The 21658-nt window shown below is 46.1% G+C and overlaps 1 protein-coding gene across 1 annotated transcript in view; it reads right to left on the bottom strand.

The window, feature by feature from the left end:
* LOC109550088 (thymidine kinase 2, mitochondrial) overlaps positions 1–21658 on the bottom strand; it is an 886444-nt gene that overhangs the window by 234847 nt on the left and 629939 nt on the right. Inside the window, exons 18-22 of the mRNA XM_073796974.1 lie at positions 17155–17234; positions 5688–5761; positions 5470–5584; positions 3624–3685; positions 2457–2879 (exon numbers count right to left, since the gene is read on the bottom strand). The gene's annotated coding sequence lies outside the window, so the exon portion shown is untranslated. The remainder of the gene's footprint in view (positions 1–2456; positions 2880–3623; positions 3686–5469; positions 5585–5687; positions 5762–17154; positions 17235–21658) is intronic.

Here is a 21658-nt window from a genome sequence, read left to right as displayed (position 1 = left end):
TGAAGAGGGCAAATAGAAGCTTTCTATTATTGGGAATTTCCAAATATCCCAACCTCAGGGGGTCTGTGGCAGACCAGGGTCTATATGCACACTCAGTGGATCAGCGGAGAAGGGACCACTTGCATCCTTCTTCTTTAGAATGAACAGTATACATGTCCCTGGCTGCAAATGAGCGTGTCCACTTCTGGCGGGTTCACTGGTGCTGGAGCTCTCTCTTCTAGCTAACACTCTCATTGTCTGGGATGATGGGAAACAGGAGTTAGAAAGCAAGTGTATGCTTAAGACTTGGGGTCGGAAATAGGGTTACACCTTGAGTGGAGGACAGGATTAGAATGAAGGTTTGGGGTGTAGATACGTTCACATATGTTTGGGCTTGAGAGTCAGATTTAAATTTGAGGATGATTTTAAGTTGAGAATAAAGGAGAATAATGGCACTGAGGATCAAATGGGTAGCATTATGTTTAAGTTAAAATAGTTCAGTGTGAGAAAGATAACATGGATGTTTTAAAATAAGGCAAATCTAATTTTATAACCCAGATCCATCACTTAATACTTATGTAATCTTGTATACGTCACCTAAATTCTCAGCCTCAATATTTTCATCTGTAAAATGAGAAGCGTGTCTATGTTGTACCTTCTTGAAAGAAACAGTAAAAAATAATGGATAGATGATAGATTAGATCGATTTTGTTCCCCTTGTCCAAGGGGACATCTGGCATTGCTTGGAGACATTTTTTTTTTTTAATATCTTTGTTGGAGTATAATTGCTTTACAATGGTGTGTTAGTTTCTGCTTTATAACAAAGTGAATCAGTTATACATAGACATATGTTCCCATATCCCCTCCCTCTTGAGTCTCCCTCCCTCCCACCCTCCCTATCCCACCCCTCCAGGCGGTCACAAAGCACCGAGCTGATATCCCTGTGCTATGCGGCTGCTTCCCACTAGCTATCTACCTTACCTTTGATAGTGTATATATGTCCATGCCTCTCTCTCGCTTTGTCACAGCTTACCCTTCACCTCCCCATATCCTCAAGTCCATTCTCTAGTAGGTCTGTGTCTTTATTCCCGTCTTACCCCTAGGTTCTTCATGACATTTTTTTTTTTTTCTTAGATTGCTTGGAGACATTTTTGATGGCCACAACACGACTTGGGCGAGGAGAGCTACCAAAATCTAGTGACTAGAGGTTCAATATTCTGCTACACACCCTACAAGCACAGGACATGCCCCTGAGAATCACCCAGCCCAAAATGTCAATGGTGCTGATACTGACAAACGCTGGATTTGATACAGGTCAGCAGATGATGGAAGACAGGTAAACAGCTAATGAAGAAACTGATTTTGGAGATTTACAGGTCATCAATCCATAGATAAATCGATTGATCGATAGACGAGAGATATTCTGACATGGGAGACGCTCAGCATTCAACAAAGGGAAGGGACTTCTGATGAAATCTGAAGATTGGATGAACACCATGAGGGTTAGGATAAAACAGTGGATGTGGCTAAAGGTGAAACGATATATTAGCGATGAAATCGTGTCAGCCATCACGCTAAGTGTTTTGTATTCTTATCGCATTTGAGATAGGGGTTCACCCAATTCTATGACTAGGGTTACTGTTAGAACTATGGATCAAGTAAGGGTTGGGATCAGGGCTGGAGCTGGGGAACAGCCCACTGCAGGCCCTTCCCAAGGAACAGCCAGAGCTCACTCATTATTTTGGAAACATGCAGACAGCCCTGCCAGCGCCAACTATCCTAATCTGAGGCAACTGCAGTTCAAGGAGACGAGAGAGGCAGGGCCTGCACAGGTCAGGCTGATGTGACACGCACAGGTATGTGATGATGTGACACGCACGGGTCAGGCTGATGTGACATGCACAGGTCAGGCTGATGTGACATACACAGGTCAGGCTGATGTGACATACACAGGTCAGGCTGGCCCACCCACAACTGATAGAAACTACAGCACACTGATGACCCAGTTCTACACCAGTCTTTGTATCCAAGTCCATGAGGAAGGAGCCGGAGTAAACTGGAGGGATCTGGGTTTCATGCAAAGGGAGAAAGCTACAGCGTTCCAATACTAAATCTACTTTGAGAACAGGCAGCGGTTTGTTCCATACGTATTAAGAGAATAGGAAGTTTCTGAGGTTCAAGTGCTCTACTTTGTCCGCAGGAGCGGCAGGCAGCTCCGAGTCTACAAGAGGGCCTTGGAGGGGCCCTGGGAGCACTGGCCACCTGTAGGCACATCTTACCCTCAGGAAGTGGGATCGGCATAACCACACCAAAGTTTCAAGAAGACAGATGTGGAATGTCATCCTACAGAAGAATGAAGAGACCTAAAATATTGCACAGTGGCCTGGCTGGGGAAAGACTGCTCGAACAGAACGATAACTGACTGAATGGAACGTGGCAAAGGGGAGAAGAGAGGAACAGACTTGACAATGACTCACCTGCAACATCCAGGTGGAGGGTCACTGGATCTGACATTAGCAAACTGGTCCATAAATAGCATCGCCAGTAAGTGGGTGGTTTGGTTCACAGGCCACCTGAGCGGCTGTTGTGAAACATCCTTGACACCATCCATCACCCAATGTTCTTATCCAGGCACACCCGGAAAGTGGGTTCCTGGTTATTCAGCGCAGAAAGTCAAAGCCCTGGTGGGGCAACAAGAGCCTCCTTGTTCCTGGGAAGAGCAGCTTCTTCATATAAATTATAGACTGAAAATTGGTTTGAACACGTCTCTTGAATCTAATTTCCGGGGCAACTCCCTGTGGGCTCGATTTCTTCCCACGTTCTGCCAAAAAGTCTTGGTGAAAAAGGAGACGTCAAAGTCTGAACCACGCCAACTTTGCTGTTATACTCCTGATGGGTTTCTAAAAAAACAAACAAACAAAAACAACTTTAGTGAAGTAAAATCTATATATCATAGTGTTTACTCATTTTAAGTGTGCAATTCAATGATTTATTTTCTAATTAACTTACATAGGGTGCAACCGCGACTACAATTCCATTTTAGAACTCTTCTATCAGCTCAAGAAGATACTTGTGCTCATTGGCAATTAACCCCCGTTTCCACCTCCGAGCCCCAGGCAACCACTGATTGCCTTTCTGTCTCTACAGATGTGCCTTTCCTGGGCATTTCATGTAAAGGGAATGATCTATTGTGCAGTCTTCTGTATCTGGCAGCTTTCAACTAGCACAATGTTTTTTCAGATTCGTCCATGCTGTAGCGTGTATCAGTACTTCATTCCTTGTTATGACTAAATAATATTCTCTTGTGTGGGCATTCCATATTTTGTTTACCTGTTCATCTGTTGAAGGACACTTGTGCTGTTTCCACTTTTCGGCAATCATGAATGGTACTGCTATGAACTTTGGTATAACCTTTTGTGGGGCAGTGTTCTCATCTCTCTAGGGTAGGTACCCGGGAGTGGATTTGCTGGGTCACTGGGTAAATTTATGTTTTCCCTGGTGGTGCCTTGAGCAGCCAGTGACCCAGCCTCCTCCTTGGCATTGTGCAGGGTAACAATGGGGGCGCCTGAGAACTTACCAACTAGATGTTCATAGCATTCATTCCCTAGGAGATTCCCTGTTAGGACTTGTAAAACTCTACCTACCTTTAACTTGAGGGCTGACTCACAGTAGCCATGTGAGGGTGTGATTTCAACACGATGATTCTCTAAAATACAAAAGACATGAAGGCATCTTGAAGACTTGACATCACGTAAGATGATAATGTCATATTGCTGCCATCATTAGTATTAGTCGCTTATCATCTGCAGTTTGAAAGGATGGGGTTTTAAGCTCTATGTGGTAGGATCAGGAAGCAGCTAAGATCTAACGCAAAGAGCCCTTGACTCTGACGTTTGGTCCCATCACTTCCACTCCCAGTGATGGGAACTTCCTTACAGTGATTTGCCCTTCCAAGTACTTGCTTCACTTTGAAAAACAGGGCCACCAACCTCATCTCTCAGAGGTTCCACAGGATTAAACGAATTGCCGGCACATTCAATCCTGTCCCATGGGGCTGTTGGGTGGTTAAATTACTTGACCCTAACTTTAACCAAGAAAGGTTGTGTATCTCAAAGAAAACTTCAAAGAACTAAAATACGTTGCAAGATGGGCTGCCTAAGATTCTGAGACCAATCCTCCAACACCAGCTGGGTGTCCTACAACTTAATTCTGACACCATCTACTTGGAAACAGTATCAGTCCTACAAGACTGCCCCCAGCCCCTTCAGATGACAGTCATAAGCCCAAGTTGTCATCTGTTCTTCTGACTGACCAGCTATAGAGAGGAGGTTCCAGTGACCGCCCACTCCTAGGGTTTGGTTAATATGCTACAGCAGCTCACAGAACTCAGAGAAACATTTACTCACTAGATTACAGGTTTATTATAGAAAGACAGAAATCAGGAACAGGCAGATGGAAGAGATGTATAGGGCAAGGTACGTGGGAAGGGCACTTAGCTTCCATGCCCTCTCCAGCCTGCCTCCCTCCCGGAATCTCCACCTGTTCACCACCCAGAAACTCTCCAAACCCATCCTTTTGTTTTATATAGAAGCTTCAGTACACAGGCATGATTGATTACATCACTGGCCACAAGTGACTGACGTCAATCTCCAGCCCCTTTCCCCTCCCGGGAGATCAGGGGGCCAGACTGGAAGTTCCAACCCTCCAATCATATGGCTGGCTCCCCCAGCAACCAGCTTTGGGCTGCCAATCATCTCCCCCCAGCTTCAGGGGATTTACGGAAGTCACCTCATTAACAAAACCTAGGTGTGGTTGAAAGGGAACTGTTATGAATAACAAGATACCCATTTCACCTTCATGAGTCTGCAGCCATTTCGGGAACAAAGGACAAAAGACCAAATATTGTAACAAAAGATACGCCCACTGTTCTTCCAAGGGTTTGGGGAGCTTTGAGCCAGAAACAGAACAAACACCAAAAGTATATTTCTTATTATAAATCACAATATCACACTGCTTCATTTTATTCACTTATTCATTTTCTTTCTCTAGGGGATTTATTTGTACAGTATTCTGATATCTCTCTTTTAAATAGAAATAAACAAAAATAATAACACAACACATTGATAAGGCCTTTTTGAAATATGCATTTATATCAATTAGATCATTCAGACGATTTAAACCTGTGGCTCTCAAGCCTGGCTGCTCTTCACAATCACCTGAAGAGTATTCAGTCACACTCAATGCCTGGGCAGCTGAGAGAGGTTACAGGACTTGCCCAAGTCATCCATCTAAGTTGTGATGCCACTGGGATTTGAACCCAGGTCTCTAGCTTCAGTCCAGTACTCCATTTCCTACACCATATTTTCTAGAAAGAAAATTGACCTAGAGTTTAACTAAAATTAACTTAAGTGGATGCAAGTCCTGGAGCGGAGAAAGGAAAATTTGAGCCCGTGGCAAAAATATACGGACGAGTGGCAATAACACACTCACCCGGAACAGGTCCACAGGAGAGCCTCATCTCACCTGGCCCAGCGTGTGCCGAAACCAGGGCCTGCTTTGTTATAAAACTGCTTGCTGTGAAGAAGTTCAGAGAGACGTGGAGGTTCTAAAGGGAGAGATAAATCTATAAGCAAGACTACTGAGATGGTAAACTCCCAGCTCAGCAGTTCAGAGACAAAAACAAAAAGGCTCTGTGGGCAGGTGGGTACCTTTATTATAGTAATCAGCTCTGGGCCTTCTTCTGGCCAAGAAGCAATGAGGTCATCAGGGTTCCTGGGATGCTCTGAGGGAAGTGAGTAAAGAAACATGTAATCAGGTGACACCCGGGGGTGGGGGCTACCAACTTAGGGCCTCTCTGCACCCAAGGCCCGAGGAAGTTTCAGCCAACTTGGGAATCATCATGGATTGATGGTGGAGATGCTGAACTGGAAGGAATACACTTGAAGAATGAGAAAACTCACAAGAACAGAATGGGAGTTCAAGATCATCAAGACAAGCCCCTTGTTTTACAGGTTAACGAGAATGAAGACCAGAGAGGGGCAGTGACTTGCTTCAAGGCCACAGAGCTAAGTGGATGGCAGGTCCAAGCCTCCCTGCCCGGTGCTTCTTCCACCATTAAAAACCAAACATGAAAACATGGGCAAAACACAGACAAGCTCCAGTGATCATCAGGGAGAAGAGATTTGGGGGGCACCCCTGTATGCACTGTCACTCTCTTCTGCCCCACTCCCTCCTCCAGCCCCCTCCACTCTGCCTAAGGAGGGAGCTGCCACTTTGGTTTCCACTCTGTTATAGGGATCAAGAGAACACTATCGAAAGCTGGTTTTACTCTGCCTTTGCTGTGTGTCTTGGGGTTAGTCACTTCATCGCTCTGGGCCTTGGGTTCTCCTTAAGTAAAATGGTATGTATGAAAAGACAATTCTAATGATACCCATTATGCCTGGTCTACTCTCTGAACCAGATTGCCAAACTACAACTGATTCTGGCCCACCATCTGTTTTTGTAAATAAAGTTTTATTGGACCACAACCACATCCAATCATTAATGTATTCTCTATGGATGCTTTTGTGCTATAATGGCAGAGTTGAGTAGATGCAACAGAGACCCCTGCCTGGCCCGCCATGCTGAAAATATTAACTAGTTGGTCCTCTAGAAAAAAAATGTGCTGATCCCTAAAAAACAAACACTCTGCCTACTACCTGTGACATACCCACATACATATATACACACACATCTACCATATATTTATATATTGTCCAGATAATTTTTCTGCTTATGTGTTTGCTTTTAGAAGGAAATATTTCAAGCATATAGCTAAATATGAAAACAAATGCAATAGATGATCATCATACACTCCAAGGTTTTTTCTATTTTTTTAAAATTTATTTATTATTTATTTTTGTCTGCGTTGGGTCTGTTGTTGCATGCGGGCTTTCTCTAGTTGCGGCAAGCAGGGGCTACTCTTCATTGCAGTGTGCGGGCTTCTCACTGCAGCGGCTTCTCTTGTTGCGGAGCATGGGCTCCAGGCGCGTGGGCTTCAGTAGTTGTGGCATGTGGGCTCTAGAGTGCAGGCTCAGTAGTTGTAGCACGTGGGCTCAGTAGTTGTGGCTTGTGGGCTCTAGAGTGAAGGCTCAGTAGTTGTGGTGCACGGGCTTAGCTGCTCCGCAGCAGGTGAGATCTTCCCGGACCAGGGATCAAACCCATGTCCCCTGTATTGGCAGGCGGATTCTTAACCGCTGCGCCACCAGGGAAGTCCCCACCCCTAGTTTTAACCGATGTTAATATTCAGTTAGATTTTTATGTTTTCAAAATACTGTATCATAGTAATCTATACTTATAACTAATCTTGAGTTCTTTTAGAAGAAGGAAGAAAAGACATACTCACATGTACCTCGAGCTAAATAACCTGAAGAGTTTAGCACTGTTGTAACATGATTACTGTCATTCTATTTTTGGTTTTTCAGATGGGTAAAAGGGTCTCCCTTATGAGCTCCATGGTCTAAATTACAAGGCACACATTTTACCAGAGATTAAGGAATGAGTTTTTTGAGTTTCTTCAATCAAACAAATAGTTTAATATTAAAGTAAAATGGTATCTGGCAACTGATCCACTTCGCTGTACAGCAGAAACTAATAGAACATCGTAAAGCAACTATACCCCAGTAAAGTAAAATGGTGATTTTAGTTAGGACATTTAACCAGAGCTATCTTTTTTTAAAAAAAAAAATTATTTATTTATTTATTTATTTTTGGGTGTGTTGGGTCTTCGTTTCTGTGCAAGGGCTTTCTCTAGTTGCGGCGAGCGGGGGCCACTCTTCATCACAGTGCGTGGGCCTCTCACTGTCGTGGCCTCTCTTGTTGCGGAGCACAGGCTCCAGACGCGCAGGCTCAGTAGTTGTGCCTCACGGGCCCGGTTGCTCCGCGGCATGTGGGATCTTCCTGGACCAGGGATTGAACCTGTGTCCCCTGCATTGGCAGGCAGATTCTCAACCACTGCGCCATCAGGGAAGCCCCGAACCACAGCTATATTAAGTAGCAGTTCTTGATGTACTGTGCTTAAATGCTAATATAAATAGGGCAAGATTTAAAGAAAATAAAGCTTGAGATTGAATTGAATGCCCATTTCTATCCATGCTTACCCCTAATCCAGTTGATGAAATCTTAGTCATAGGAATCAGTCTTAAGAGGAATGTCCTTTTATAATCACTATTTCTTTTGTTAGAAAAAGCAAAACCTTTGAGACTTCTCTGGACGCCAAGGTTTACACAACTTCATTTGAAGTCAAAGTCCCTATAGTCATTTGGTTCCCTAGTGACCTGGTCCCAGCTCACATATAACCAAGGATAGACATTTGTTTCATCTTCTTTAGACATGACAGAGATGGAAAGGGAAGTTTCTGCCTCTCTCATCTGACTTCATCAGCATCATTGTTTGCCTTCCATAACCTCGTAACATTTCTTCACTGTATTCGTTATTTGTCCTTTTGAGGCTCTTTCACAGTGTGTGTGTGTGTGCGTGTGTGTGTGTGTATGTGCGTGCACGCACGCACACATGAGTAGTACCTTCATTCTAATCCTCTTTCAATTCCTCCAATCAATAACAGGGCTCTATATGAGAGAACATAAACTAGCACTGAGGGCTCACCTTTGAAAAATCTCCCTGACCAATGTCCCTCTGATACAGAGCTTAAGGATGTACCAAGGGGGAAAGTGGGGGAGGGAGAAATTAGGAGATTGGGACTGACATATACACACTACTATATATAAAATAGGTAACTAATAAGGACCTACTGTATAGCACAGGGAACTCTACTCAATACTCTCTAATGGCCTATATGGGAAAAGAATCTAAAAAAGAGTGGATATATGTATATGTATAACTGATTCACTTTGTTGTACAGCAGAAACTAACACAACACTGTAAATCAACTATACTCTAATAAAAATTAATTTAAAAAATATACAGTGAAGGGGCTTCCCTGGTGGCACAGTGGTTGAGAGTCCGCCTGCCACTGCAGGGGACACGGGTTCATGCCCCGGTCTGGGAAGATCCCACATGCCGCGGAGCGGCTGGGCCCGTGAGCCATGGCTGCTGAGCCTGCGCGTCCGGAGCCTGTGCTCCGCAACGGGAGAGGCCACAACAGTGAGAGGCCCACATGCCGCAAAAAAAAAAAAAAAAAAAATATATATATATATATATATACAGTGAAATTCAAATGAGCACTTCATATAATTAAGCCGGCTATAGAAATACATATTTCTTCAATTCTTCAAATCTGTAGACCAGAATAACATGAAATATATTTAACATCTTTCACATGCAGAACCACCAACCAAAAAAAAAAAAAGATGTTTCTGATAAAGCCAGACATTTTTTTCTTAAATTTTAGACCCGAAAGTTTGCTAGATTAGCACGTAGTTATACAGTCGTTAAAATAAGCTCTTGAGACAGAAATATACGTTCGTTTTACGACAGCTAGCTCAGTCTGCGCTAATGACGCCACAACGCAAGGGGGGCGGGGCATGGCCAAAATCTAATGTTTCTGCCCATCTTCCCAATTCCACTCTGTGGCACGCTTGTCTCACGGGTGTCCTTCCTCTCTCCAGACTGAAGGGCACAATGTTTTTAAGCTTTGGGATTTAACGTCTCTGCTTCAACCTTCAGAACAGCTCTCCAACCACTCTGAAGCCGTCCCAACCTCCCAAGCTGGGAGCCAAGAGTGTGCTTGACACAGAACCCAAGGGGACCTGGGAATGGTTCATAATGGAAGATTCTCAAATATATCATATGTATCTATTACTAGGAAGATTAATAATGATAAGAATGCCCCTTCTCAGTGCAAGACTTTTCTCTCTTGATACTTAACCTACCCCGGCGGATGAGGTTAAGCTATGCCCCTTAATGAGGAACTATTAAGACACCTATAATTAAAATGACTTTTCTCCCGAGTGCTCAAGGAAAATTACATTTTTTCCCCTTAACAATTATAAAAACAAAATAACGACAGCAAATTTGAAAAAGGTAATGTCCCTCCCAATTCCACCCCCTCAAAAAGGCATAAAGGGATGGCTTCAATGCAGAACTGTCATACTTGGGAGGCACAAGGACACCTGGAAAATTTACTCAAAATGCAGGTCCCCAGGCCCAATTCACAATAAACTCCGCTACTTGAGATCTGGGGTCAGGCTCAGGATGTCACCTTTTAATAAAAGCCCAGGCAGTTTGGATACTCGTAGTCCGGAGACTACGTACGCTTTGAGAAACACTGCCACGTGTTCAATACTAGTCTTTTTTTCTTATATAATATATATCTCCCAATCTTCCAATTCTGTGTTCTAGCTTCTTGTTATCCAGCACATATTTATTTACACTACATTTGTTCTTCATCCTGGTGAAATTTAAGAGATCAGAATTTAAATCCCCAAGCCTCTCTTAAACAGCTTTATTCAGATACTTTCTTATTAAGGGGCCAGAGGGCAAGGGCATATTTACAGTTTCCACTGTGTATTGCCAGATTGCTTTCTCCTAGTGTGGAGAAATTTATATTTAAACTGGCAGATTAAGAGGACCCAATATTCACCATAACGTCACCAGCAATGTGTATTTGAATTTATTTTTACTTTGTTCTGCTAATTTAGTCAGTGTAAAATGGTATCTCAAGGTGGATTTAATTTGCACTTCTTGCATTTCTGGTGAAGATTAATATGTTTCCCTGTGTTTCTTTGCTATTTATAAGTTTCCCAGAGTTACAGTTAAACTTTCGAATCTCTCGTCACATTCAGGGCATGGCTTTTTGCTTCTTTCTTTGTTGTCAAGGCAACTGAAACTTAACAGAGACCGAAAAGCCAGTGATGGAGCGGGGACTCTGGCTTGATTCAGCATCCCAGGACATGCTCTTGGCCAAACTACCTTCTGTCCTGAGGGTCTTAAGGCAAAAACTTCCAGATGGGAGGAAGACAGGGAAAAAGAAGGTATTCCAAGTCAGGTTTCTGGGGAAGAGACTGTGAGACCGAGATCTGCATACAGGAGATTTCTGGGGGAATTTTCTCAAGATTAAGACCTGGAGGAGGTGACAGAAGCTGGAGCCGGCCGAGGGAGGGGTTCAGCAGTTGCCATCTCAGCCATGGCCCCGGGGATCACTAGTACTGAGATGACACTTTAGTGTTGTCCTGCTTTAAGGCAAGGGTTCCAGGACTTTCTTCCCGCACATGGACCAGTCCTCTGATGCAGGCTGCCCCAGGGAAGGCATTCTGAGCTTGGATGAGGTGACTCTCTTCAGCAGAAGGCAAATCCCAGAGGGGCACTTGGCTGTGAACTGTCAGCCACCAATACTACCAGCAGCTGGGGGGGATGAGAGCTGAGTCCTGAAGAGGGAATCTGGGTGACGTGTCACAGTATCCCCTGCCTAAGGACTCTGACGTTGGTTGAAACACTATAGTTTCCTTTAATATGTGCTATCATTTTAGTTATCTACTGATGTACAACCATCTCAAAACTTAGCCTGAAACAAACAAAACATTTCCATTTTGCTCATGATTCTGCAAAAAGGGCTGGGCTCAGCTGGGCAGTTCTTCTGCCAGTCTTGCTGATGATCACTCATTGGCTGTATTCTGCTGCTGAGGAAGCTGTGGTGGGTCTCTCTCCAGGGAGTCTGAGGGCTTCCTCTTCTCACTGTGGTCTCATCAATTCCAGGTAGCCTCTTTACATGGTCTTTCCAGCAATGTAACCGGTTTTCTTGCATGGAGACTTAGGGCCAGTTCCCAGCCTAAGCCTTTAGAGGAGGGCTTCTCAACCTTGGCACTATCGACAATTGAGGCTGGATCATTCTTTTGGGGGGAGGCGGCAGCAGACACCTGTCCTACGCATTGCAAAATGTTTAGCATCATCCCTGGTCTCCACTCACTACATGCCAGTAGCACTCTTCCAGTCGGGACAATAAAAAAAGTCTCTAGACATTGCCAAATGTCCCTTGGGGAGTAAAATTGGTTCCCGTTGAGAATCACAATTTTAGAAAACCTAACAGCTTACACTTTAGTATTCTTGGAAGTTCTACCACATTCTATTGGTTAAAACAAGCCATAAACACAGCCTAGATTCAAAGCACATGGATACCAGGAGACCTGGCTCATTGGGGGCCAACAATGTAACAGACCGCCATGATTCTGTGAGGTTCACATTAATATTTCCATATCATAATGTGACACTAAGGCTCATTCTTTCAGATCCACACAGTCAGAAAGTCATAGCACCGAGATCCAAGCCCAGGTCTGCCTGACACAAAGCGCATACCCTCTCCACCACCTTGAATTGCCTACAGCAGGTTTCAAAAGGTTATTCTTAGAAATGAACTACCCTCAATCTTCTAAAAAAACATGTTAAAGAGCAAGGTTTTACTTGGGTTTACTTACAATTAATGAAGAAAACATTAATCACTTGAAGTGCTATTTTGGAGCTCATGAAACTGAAATGAAGCGCAATATGAGATGTTCATTTATTTCCAAGGGGTTTATTTTGTTAACATTCAATCACTCAATCCTCTTTGCCTTATTTATAGTCTAAGTATGCTTTTTTAATAAGTAAAACCTTATTTGGAGTGATACAAGTAACAGCCTTCTTCTCTCCAAGATGCAGGGGGTAGAGGTTGTGGGCAAAGCCAAGACGTCCCACTGGACACCCCCTTCCACCCAGGGCAGAGTTTCTTCAAGGGTGGTCTACACTGGTGTTCCCCACTTAGAACTGTAGCCTCTTACAAGACCCCAACTCCTGCCAGGGTACGAAATGCCTAGACTTAAAGCTTAGCTCCACCACTCACTGGCTACACGGCTTTCGATGAGCCATTCAAACGTCCAGAGCCTCAGTTTCCTTGTCTATAAATTGGGTGAAACCCTAGCCTGGAGGATTTGTGTTGAGAAAATGAAATGATACACGGACATGTGATCCCTTTTCCCATCCCTTCCTGGGAAAAAAGGGAACTGCAGTGGATGCAACAGACACAACCAAGAGAAGGTCTTTTTGACTTGAGAGCAGATTAACCCAAGTCTCTTCTTTATCAGATGGGAAGCCCAGTGTAGAAGAGGAGGCTATCAGTGGATTAGGGCACATTCTATGGTCCCTAGGATTTGTGGATCCTGTGCCATCGCCCCTCCCACCCATGAAGGGAGCAGACACATAAAAGGCAAAAATAAAGCATGAATACTGTTCCTCCTCTATACCTCTCCCACCTTAGCAGACAGGACATGGAAATTGAAGGGAAAGGAAAGACCAGAATGAAGACCATTCATCATTAGGTACAGTAACCACTACCTTCCCAGTATTTCTCAAAACATATCCTGTGAGTTCTTCTCCAAATTGCATACGTTACATTTATTATAGAGAAAACTCCCTTATCTGGAATGCTCAGGACCCTAACGTTCTAGTGAGCTGAAATGTTCTGTTTCACAGGGAGGCACCAGATCTCTCATACACGGAATTCTAGTTTCCAATGTTGGGACATGGCAACAGGTTTTTTGATCAAAGTTTTAATCAAATATAATTTAATATTTATCCAAGGGCTTCTAAGGTACAGTAGTATTTTGTATTGGCTCCAGGAAATAATAAGAAACATCCACTGTCTAAGACTTGAGGGTTAACATGTAGATTACTGGAGGTTTCTCATTTATACTTCCTTCATAGTTAAACCAATCTGGGTTGAATTCTAGCTCTAGACTTACTAGCTGGCTGTACTTGGGCAGGATAATCTCTACAAGCCTTAGTTTTCAATCTGTAAACCTGTAAACTTTCAATCTGTAAATATAATGGTAATTGTCTTAGGGAAACAATATGATAATTATTGTAAAGTCCTTGGCACAAAGCCTCACTCAGAGTAAGTACTTAGTCAACTTTACTCTGACTGTTCTCTCTTTTGGATTCTATTTCAGCTGCATGAAAAATAAACATGCAGAGAAAGAACCAGGAAGCACTATGGAACACCTAACGGTCCTCGTGCAGGAGATGCTGACAAAGCAAGTGACGGAGGTTTAGGGGATGGGAAGGCGACTTGCACACCTGCAGGGCACACACCCCGTCTTGTCTAATCACCATGGCCATCCTGTGGTTGGGAATGAAGGCTGATTAGAGAGGAAAACTCAGGAGGCCACTCTAACGGAGGGGTAAAATTTCCCAAGCCCGTGCCAGGGAAAACTGCTGTTTGGATGCAAGAGTCCTGTAGCTGGACAGTCACCGGTGTGTCTCCAGTGCTGTGGTTCAAGTGCTCACAGCTCAGCCCCAGAGGGCCTGCCTGCAGTGAGTCAGGGAAGGACATTATGAAACTCCTGCCCGTGCCTCCTTATGTGGTCCCAGAGATACACGCAGGCTTTCCTCTGCCATCAGTCACCCCTGGGCATCTAAAAGGCACAGCTGCTTTAGTCTAAGAGATGTTGCCTCAGCTACTGAGCCTCATCACTCATTCAATTTTTACTTGGATAATTATTTCCAAATGATAGCTAAAGGCCCCCTTTTATTTGCTGGCTGACCGTCTTACTAATGTGCCTCAATTTCAGTTAGGACAATTGATGACAGATCTCGGCTCAGACAGATGGACTCTCCATGAGGACCCCTCGCCTGTGTCTTGCCTCCTGAAGGGTTTTTCCATGATGACTGGCTCACACAAGATGGGCTCAGCTGTCCAGTGGGCACCCAGGAAGCAAAATGTGGTCCCGAAGTGAACAGAAAAGCTCAACGGGCTTCAACGATGCAAGAAACGCTCTGGCAAGAGGAGGAACTAGGTATGTGCTAGGCAGCGCCAGGGGCAGCCCCCTGCAGCCCAGAGAAGCTGCGAAGGAAAGGTTAGCAGGACATGAGGTTTCTCAGGAGCCAGAGAGCTTTGCTTCCGGAAGCCTTGCTCAGTTTGCACTGGATCTACGTGGGATGCTTCCTGTTGGCTGCACTTGCCCAGGGACAGGGCTGGCGTGGGTGTTGAGAGCAGCACTGCTCCCCCAGCACTGAAGGAGAGGAGCTGGAAAGACCAGAGAAAACCAGCCTGTGTCCTGCTGGAGGAAACACCTCTTTTTACAGTCAAGCCAGAGAATAAAAGAGCAGGGAGAAATGGGGTTTTCAATCTGCTGGGTTCGTCTGCAGCCCCCCACCTTGAAGGTGAGGCAGTGGTGGATGGAAGGGGCGTGGACTTGGAATCCAGAAGACTTGGAATCCAGAGGTTCCATTTTGCCTCTACCTATTAGCTGTGTGAGGCTGGGTCTCTGTCCCATCACACTGAAATGGGGACGAGACTACTAACCTTGCAGGGTGGTTGTGAGGTTACATGGAAGGACACATAAAAGATATGGTACCTAATGGTACTCCCCAAATGATCATTGCCTGTTCTCACTAACTTCCTTCCTTTGTCTCCACAGCTTTACCAACTGTGGGCAATTTCATACTAAAATCCAATCTCCCTGTCTCCCTAAGAGAACCCTGGTTTTGTTCAAGGGCAGCCATGAGCCTAAGAGAAGGACTGAATCTAGTAGCCTGCCTTGTAGGTAGAGGCGGCCAATGACACATAGTTACTGAGAAGGGCTTCAGAGAAAGCCCCCTGTGACCCTCACCCAACCTGTTCTTCCATCCAGGAACCACGGCCTGAGCTCAGGCAGAGCTGGGACAAGCCTGGTGCCCAAGAGAGGTTTTTTGACTGAACAACAAGAAAAAAAAAAAAAATGGCAGAGACAGCTAACATTTATGAATGCTTGCGCCACGCCAGTCAACGTGCTAAGCCCTTTTCTTGTTTCATTTAATTTAATCTTCAAAAAGACCCTATGAAATATTTTTCTACTGTTAACTTCTATTTACAAATTGGGAACCTAAAGTATAGGAATACATGAGTATATGTAAGCGCAATGGAATGAATGAATGAGTGAACATACATACGAATGACAGCATCTTTTGGAATTCAGGAAGGAGAATTAGAGGTGGAGGGTAGGTGGAGGTTCCTATCACTGTGGTAATTTCCTAAATTACCACAAATTTGGTAGCTTCAAACAACACAAATTTATCATCTTACAGTCCTATAGATTAGAAGTCTGACACAGGTGTCGCTGGGCTAAAGTCAATATGTTGGCAGGGCTGTGCTCCTTTCTGGAGGCTCTAGGGGAGAGGCTGTTGCCCTGTCTTCTCCAGCTTCTAGAGGCTGCCCACATTCCTTGGCTCAAGGCCCCCTCCTCCATCCCCGAAGCCAGCAGTGCTGGGCTAATTTCTTCTCGCGCCGCTCACTGCCATCTCTGTTCTGCCATCCACTTTTAAGAACGCTTATGATTAAGCTGGGTCCACCTAGATAATCCAAGACAACCTCCCTATTTTAAGGGCGGCTGACCAGCAACACTAATCCCATGTGCAGCTTTAATTCCCCTCGCCAGAAGAGGTAACAGATTTACAGTTTCCGAGGATTAGGACCTCTCTGGGGACCATCACTCTGCCTACCACAGTAGGTTTTCCGGAAGTTTTCCTCATTGTTTACGGTAATATCTTTGTCATAGGAGCAGCTGCAGCACGTAGCTAACTCTGTGGCGGGAGAGCGTATCTCAGTTTAAGGATGACAGGAAGATGAGACCTGCCTGGTTCATGTTCCTGGCATGGTCACAGGGTGCAGTTCTGGTCACAGAGTCTCACACTGCCACCTGTGGGTGCAGACTCCACTCAGTTCTCTGGGGCAAGGATGAGGGTGACACTGGCCGGTCACACCCAATGACCATCTGCGGACCACGGGGCTTTCCTCATCTTATATCCAGTGGCCGCTGGGCATGTGGAATTGATTTGCAGGAAATTAAGGAGAAGAAAGGGAGGGGAGTTGCACAATCTCTTCACACTTATTTTCATACTCTTGTCTTCAATCAGCCATGAGATTCACTAGGACAGTGATGCCCTGACAGGGAGGTCGCCTAGCCCGGGTGACCCAGCTACTAGCTGACAAAGTAGAAACTAGGATCTGAGGTCTTCTACCCAGCCTATCCCTGAGCAAGTCTGACTGCTCCCCACCAGTCCCATGGCCAGACCATTCTCAGGGCCTTTGATCCAATGCCTTTCATGCCCAAACGACCGCTTCTTGCCCTTGTGTGGTTATATCTTTCCCTCTATCAAGACTATGCGGCCTCCAGGAAGCAGCCTCCCACCACACCACCCAAGCAGCCCATTCTGGCTTCTTGTCCTTACTTTGTGCAGGTCAGCCATTCCATGGCAACTGGTATCTCTGGTATGTCCATGGTGGGTCTCTCTCACTTGACCTTGGACCCCTGAAAGACAGTTACATTTTAATTGTTTTTAGTTCACCATCACTCCCACCTCCGCACCCGCCATAGTATCTTTTCCACCATTGACTGTCTCTAAATGTTTGTTGCTTAAAAGACAATTGGACTTCCCTGCTGGTGCAGTGGTTAAGAATCTGCCTGCCAATGCAGGGGACACAGGTTCGAGCCCTGGTCTGGGAAGATCCCACATGCCGCGGAGCAAGGAAGCCCGTGCGCCACAACTACTGAGCCCATGTGCCACAACTACTGAGCCCACGCACCTAGAGCCCGTGCTCCACAACGAGAGAAGCCACCGCAATGAGAAGCCCGCGCACCGCAAAGAAGAGTAGCCCCCACTCACCGCAGCTAGAGAAAGCCCGCGCACAGCAACAAAGACCCAACACAGCCAAAAATAAATAAATTTATTTAAAAAAAAAAAGACAATTGGATGCTTTGAGTTGACCCAAGTCAACAGATATTTTCCTTTTAATATTTCACCTCAACATAGCAGCCTCAGAGCAAATCAGTTACCTTTTCTCCAATACTTCAATGAGTTTTAAAAAAATCCTCCACACTGTCTTAGAAACTACTGTGTCCCTTCTCAAGTCCCTGTCAGGAATGCTTTGTAAGAAATGCCTCTCTACTCCTCAATCAAAAAGCAAAAGCGAAATTAGTTGGTCCTTGAGCCATCACCGACTGGTGTTTCTGCAAAGTGATCTACTCAAGGTGACAACAAAGCAAAGCTCGCTGGTGAGGCTGAGAGAGGGATGCCTCCGCCCACCCCCAGGCTCTGTCCACCGACACCAAGGAGCAGATGGAGGTTGTATGCCTAGCTGAGCACCGCTAAACACTGTTGTTTGAACAGAAACACTCCTAGGTTAAATCTCAGAGATAAATAGGTAATTACAGTGAATCCTTCCTAATTGCCATCCTTCTGCCCAGCACATGGAAACAACACCTCACTCATTCTTTCAGGGTGCTGAGAGGTGGGCAAGGCCTTCCATGCTGCCTGTGGAGCTCTCTGAATGAAAGGCCTGTGTCCCTATCCTGTGGATGAGGTGACTGAGAATAAACAAGGCACATGTTTCCAGAGTCGCTGGGGGTGGTGGGAACATCCGTGTGCAGCTGCATTTCTCCGTTTCCGGGAGAATTAGAGAAAAAGATGGACTGGTGAGCACAAAACGAATCTGAAAGACGTTGTCCATCCCTGCCTGAACCTGAATTTGGGAGGCTGCACTTAGCACCTACTGTATACCAGGAACTGAGCTGGACATTTCCACGTTATTTCATTTAATCTCCACAACAACCCTCTATATTATAAATTCCATTTTATAGCTGATAAATCTCAGACTCAGGAAAATGAAGTGACTTGCCCAAAGTCCCCCAGGTAGCAGGAGACAAGACCAAAATTTGCATAGTTTCTTCATTCATTTTGATTCACTCTTCAACAGGTATTTATTGTAGAGCTACAAGTATTTAACATAGAGTAATAGCACTGTGTCCATAGACAAACCAGGCCATTGGGAGAGGCCAAAGTTCCTGTAGGGCTGGGCTTTAATCTGAGACTGGCCCGTATGTCCTAACCAGACGGCACATGCTGAGTAGCTGGGGCCGGGTCCAAGGAGGAACCCAACCCTGGAAAAATCTGTCTCTTCTGCCATTTTCCTCCTTCCCAAGGCAAAGGATCACTAAATACAATTTCACAACAAGAGCTTCCATTTCTCCCAAGCCTGGGAGAACGGTCCCAGCACAGCACCCTAGTTCACGGTCATTTCAAAAGCAGCAGAACGGAACAGAGGAGGGATGGCTGGAGCTCAGTCAGCCAAGTTGAATAGACGGTGCTCTGGACTTCCAAGTGCAATTCCCAGGTTCAAGCGCTAAGTGTGATACCTCCTGGCTTGGCACAGGTCATGTCATCTCCTGGAGCCTTCGTCCCCCATCAAGTTAAATACTCCTTCTTGCAGTATTTGTAAGAGTACTTCTTGCAGTACCCTTTCCACTTATGGTGGAAATCGAAGGAGGTAACATCCAGCACACAGGAAGTGCTTTCAACAAATACGAGAGAAAAGGTCCACCAAGGCTGGCGGGCAATGTAGGAAGGTTGCAGAGGGAGCAAAACAAAGCCATGTTCCCTGGATGCAACAGAGGAAGCCCTGTGAAGGCAGGGGCCACATCTGTGTCCCAGTGCCTAGGGCAGAGTCTGCCATATAATAGGCCTCTTAATAAACACTTATGAATTTAGCAATGAATGAAAATTGGGCAGTGTCATGGGGGTACAAGAAGAGGTCAATGGCGGACAACGTGCTGGGCAAAACCTGAATCCTGGGGGCCAGGGTCTCATGTCAACACAGGACTGGAGAATGAGGGAAAGGTCATCACCCTTCCAGACCCAGTTCCTGGAGGAAGGCAAAGCCGCGATCTCAAACAGGAAGAAAGGGCCTGATTTCTAGCCATGGGGCACTTGATTTGGCAAGACTTCCTGCTGGGATGAGTCTAGGGGCCCCCTGGGGTTCACAGCTGTCCCAGCCAAGCCCGTTAGAACCAGGACCATTTCAGACATGCCCCATGTTTGGAACCCTTCCTCTGGAACTTTTGAATCAATTTGGCAGAAAGACAATGTCACCAAAGCCAATCCTGGGTCCAAAAATAGAACCAAATGTGTTACACAAAGAAACATGGTGGACCTGGATTCCCGATGGCTGGGACTGAGGCCACGGGCCTGCTTCTTGCCTCGACCAGGCCTGTGTGGCCTCAGAACTCGGCAGGCAGGGCTGACGGAGGCCAGCCTGTCCCCTCCCTGCCTTGCACTCAGGCCAGGGCTCTGTGACCCATCTCCGTCACCACCCACCTCTGCCTGAGCTCCCATCAGCTTCTGAAATACTGTCACGATCCAGCATGAGCTGTGGCAGCCTACAATTAATTAACTAATCAGTTTTACTCTATCTGCAAGTGCAGACCAGGAATGTTAAATAAACAAATTAAAGGCTGTGGTTCACTAAAGCTCAGCCCGATGAAATAATAATGAGGCAAAGTTAACTGCTCTGAACAGAAGGAGGAAGGATGTTATAACGGAATACACCAGGGCAGTCACATCCTAGAAAAAGGCAGAGAAGATTCTGCCAGGGGGACCCTCTCACCCTACGCTCCGCTCGGGGAAAGTGCTGGGGACCCACAAGGACAGCAGAGAGAGCACAGCTCCACGGCCAGACGGAATTGGACTTGAAGCCCAGCCTGACTGCTTATCAGCAAGTCCCTTAACTGCTTTGAGCCTCAGTTTCCTAACTTATCAAAAGGAGGAAGAGGGGGGCAGCAGTTATCTCCCGCCGGCCACCTGCGTCAGCGCGCACGTGCACGAGCCTGGCTGCTCCGGCAGACTGGGGCATGGAGGGGCTGACACCCTGGGAGCAGCTCTCCACCCACGATTAGTGCGAGCTGGTGGGTCCCCACTCTAGCTCCTCACCTGTAGGTGGAACGACTCCCAAGTCTCCCAGAGGCCCCCCTGGGGCTCTGCCCCAACGCCCAGAGCCTGCTGGTTCACGCACACTGTACTGTCTTCCTTCCTGCCCTCTCTCCCCTCCACAGAGCCCTGCTGGTGCTTCCCTGAGCACCTGCCAAACCAGCCACTTGCAGTCAGAATCTGCTTCTGAGAGGATCCAGCTTGAGACACGTTCCTTAGACAGATGTGGGGAGCTATTTTCAAATGTTCTGCCCCATCCTCTCTCAGTTACTTTGCAATTCCAATTCATAGTGGCCACGGGGCTTTAAACTTCTCTGAGGATAACGGGCCCGTTTGTCCCACTGGAAGCACAGCTTGGGGGAACTTCCTGTTATGGCCATTCATTTGTTCAGCAAACATATACTTAGAGCCGCCATGGGCCAAGGCCTGGTCTAGGGGCTGGGGGTCCAGCTGTGAGCAGTGCCGACAGACATCACTTGCATGGACAAGAGGCACAAACATACAACCAGCTGACTCCGATGCAGGGAGAAGGCATTCTCATGGCACAGGACTAGACGGAGGCCTTCTGCTTCTGGGCCCGGCATGTTCGTTGTCTGCCTGCGGGACGGGAAGCACACCCGCCACGACCTTCGGCCTCCTCGGCTGCAAAGTGAAGATGTTGAGACCCCGGTTGAAAATGAGCCAGGAGCTCTGGAATCTTTCAGAAACTGCCTCGACCATTCTCTCAGAGACAGAAACTGTCTCTCTGTGGTTACTCATCCAGGAATTGATATCTGGGCAAGTTTCCAGCAGCGCTGTTGGATGGTAATGGCCTCTCCCAAGTTTTTATCTAGACAGATCAGCATGTGGGGCTGTCAGCGAAGGTCTGTACTTTTCCTCTGCCACGGTCTTCTCTTTAGAAGCTGAGTGTGGCCCTCAGGGAAGGCGCCCTCACTCGTACCTGGGGCAGCAGCATCTCAATTCTCCCCTAATG

The sequence above is a fragment of the Tursiops truncatus genome, chromosome 19, assembly GCF_011762595.2.
Source record: "Tursiops truncatus isolate mTurTru1 chromosome 19, mTurTru1.mat.Y, whole genome shotgun sequence".
NCBI classification, from domain to species: Eukaryota; Metazoa; Chordata; class Mammalia; order Artiodactyla; family Delphinidae; genus Tursiops; species Tursiops truncatus.
This window is presented reverse-complemented; position numbering and strand designations above follow the sequence as displayed.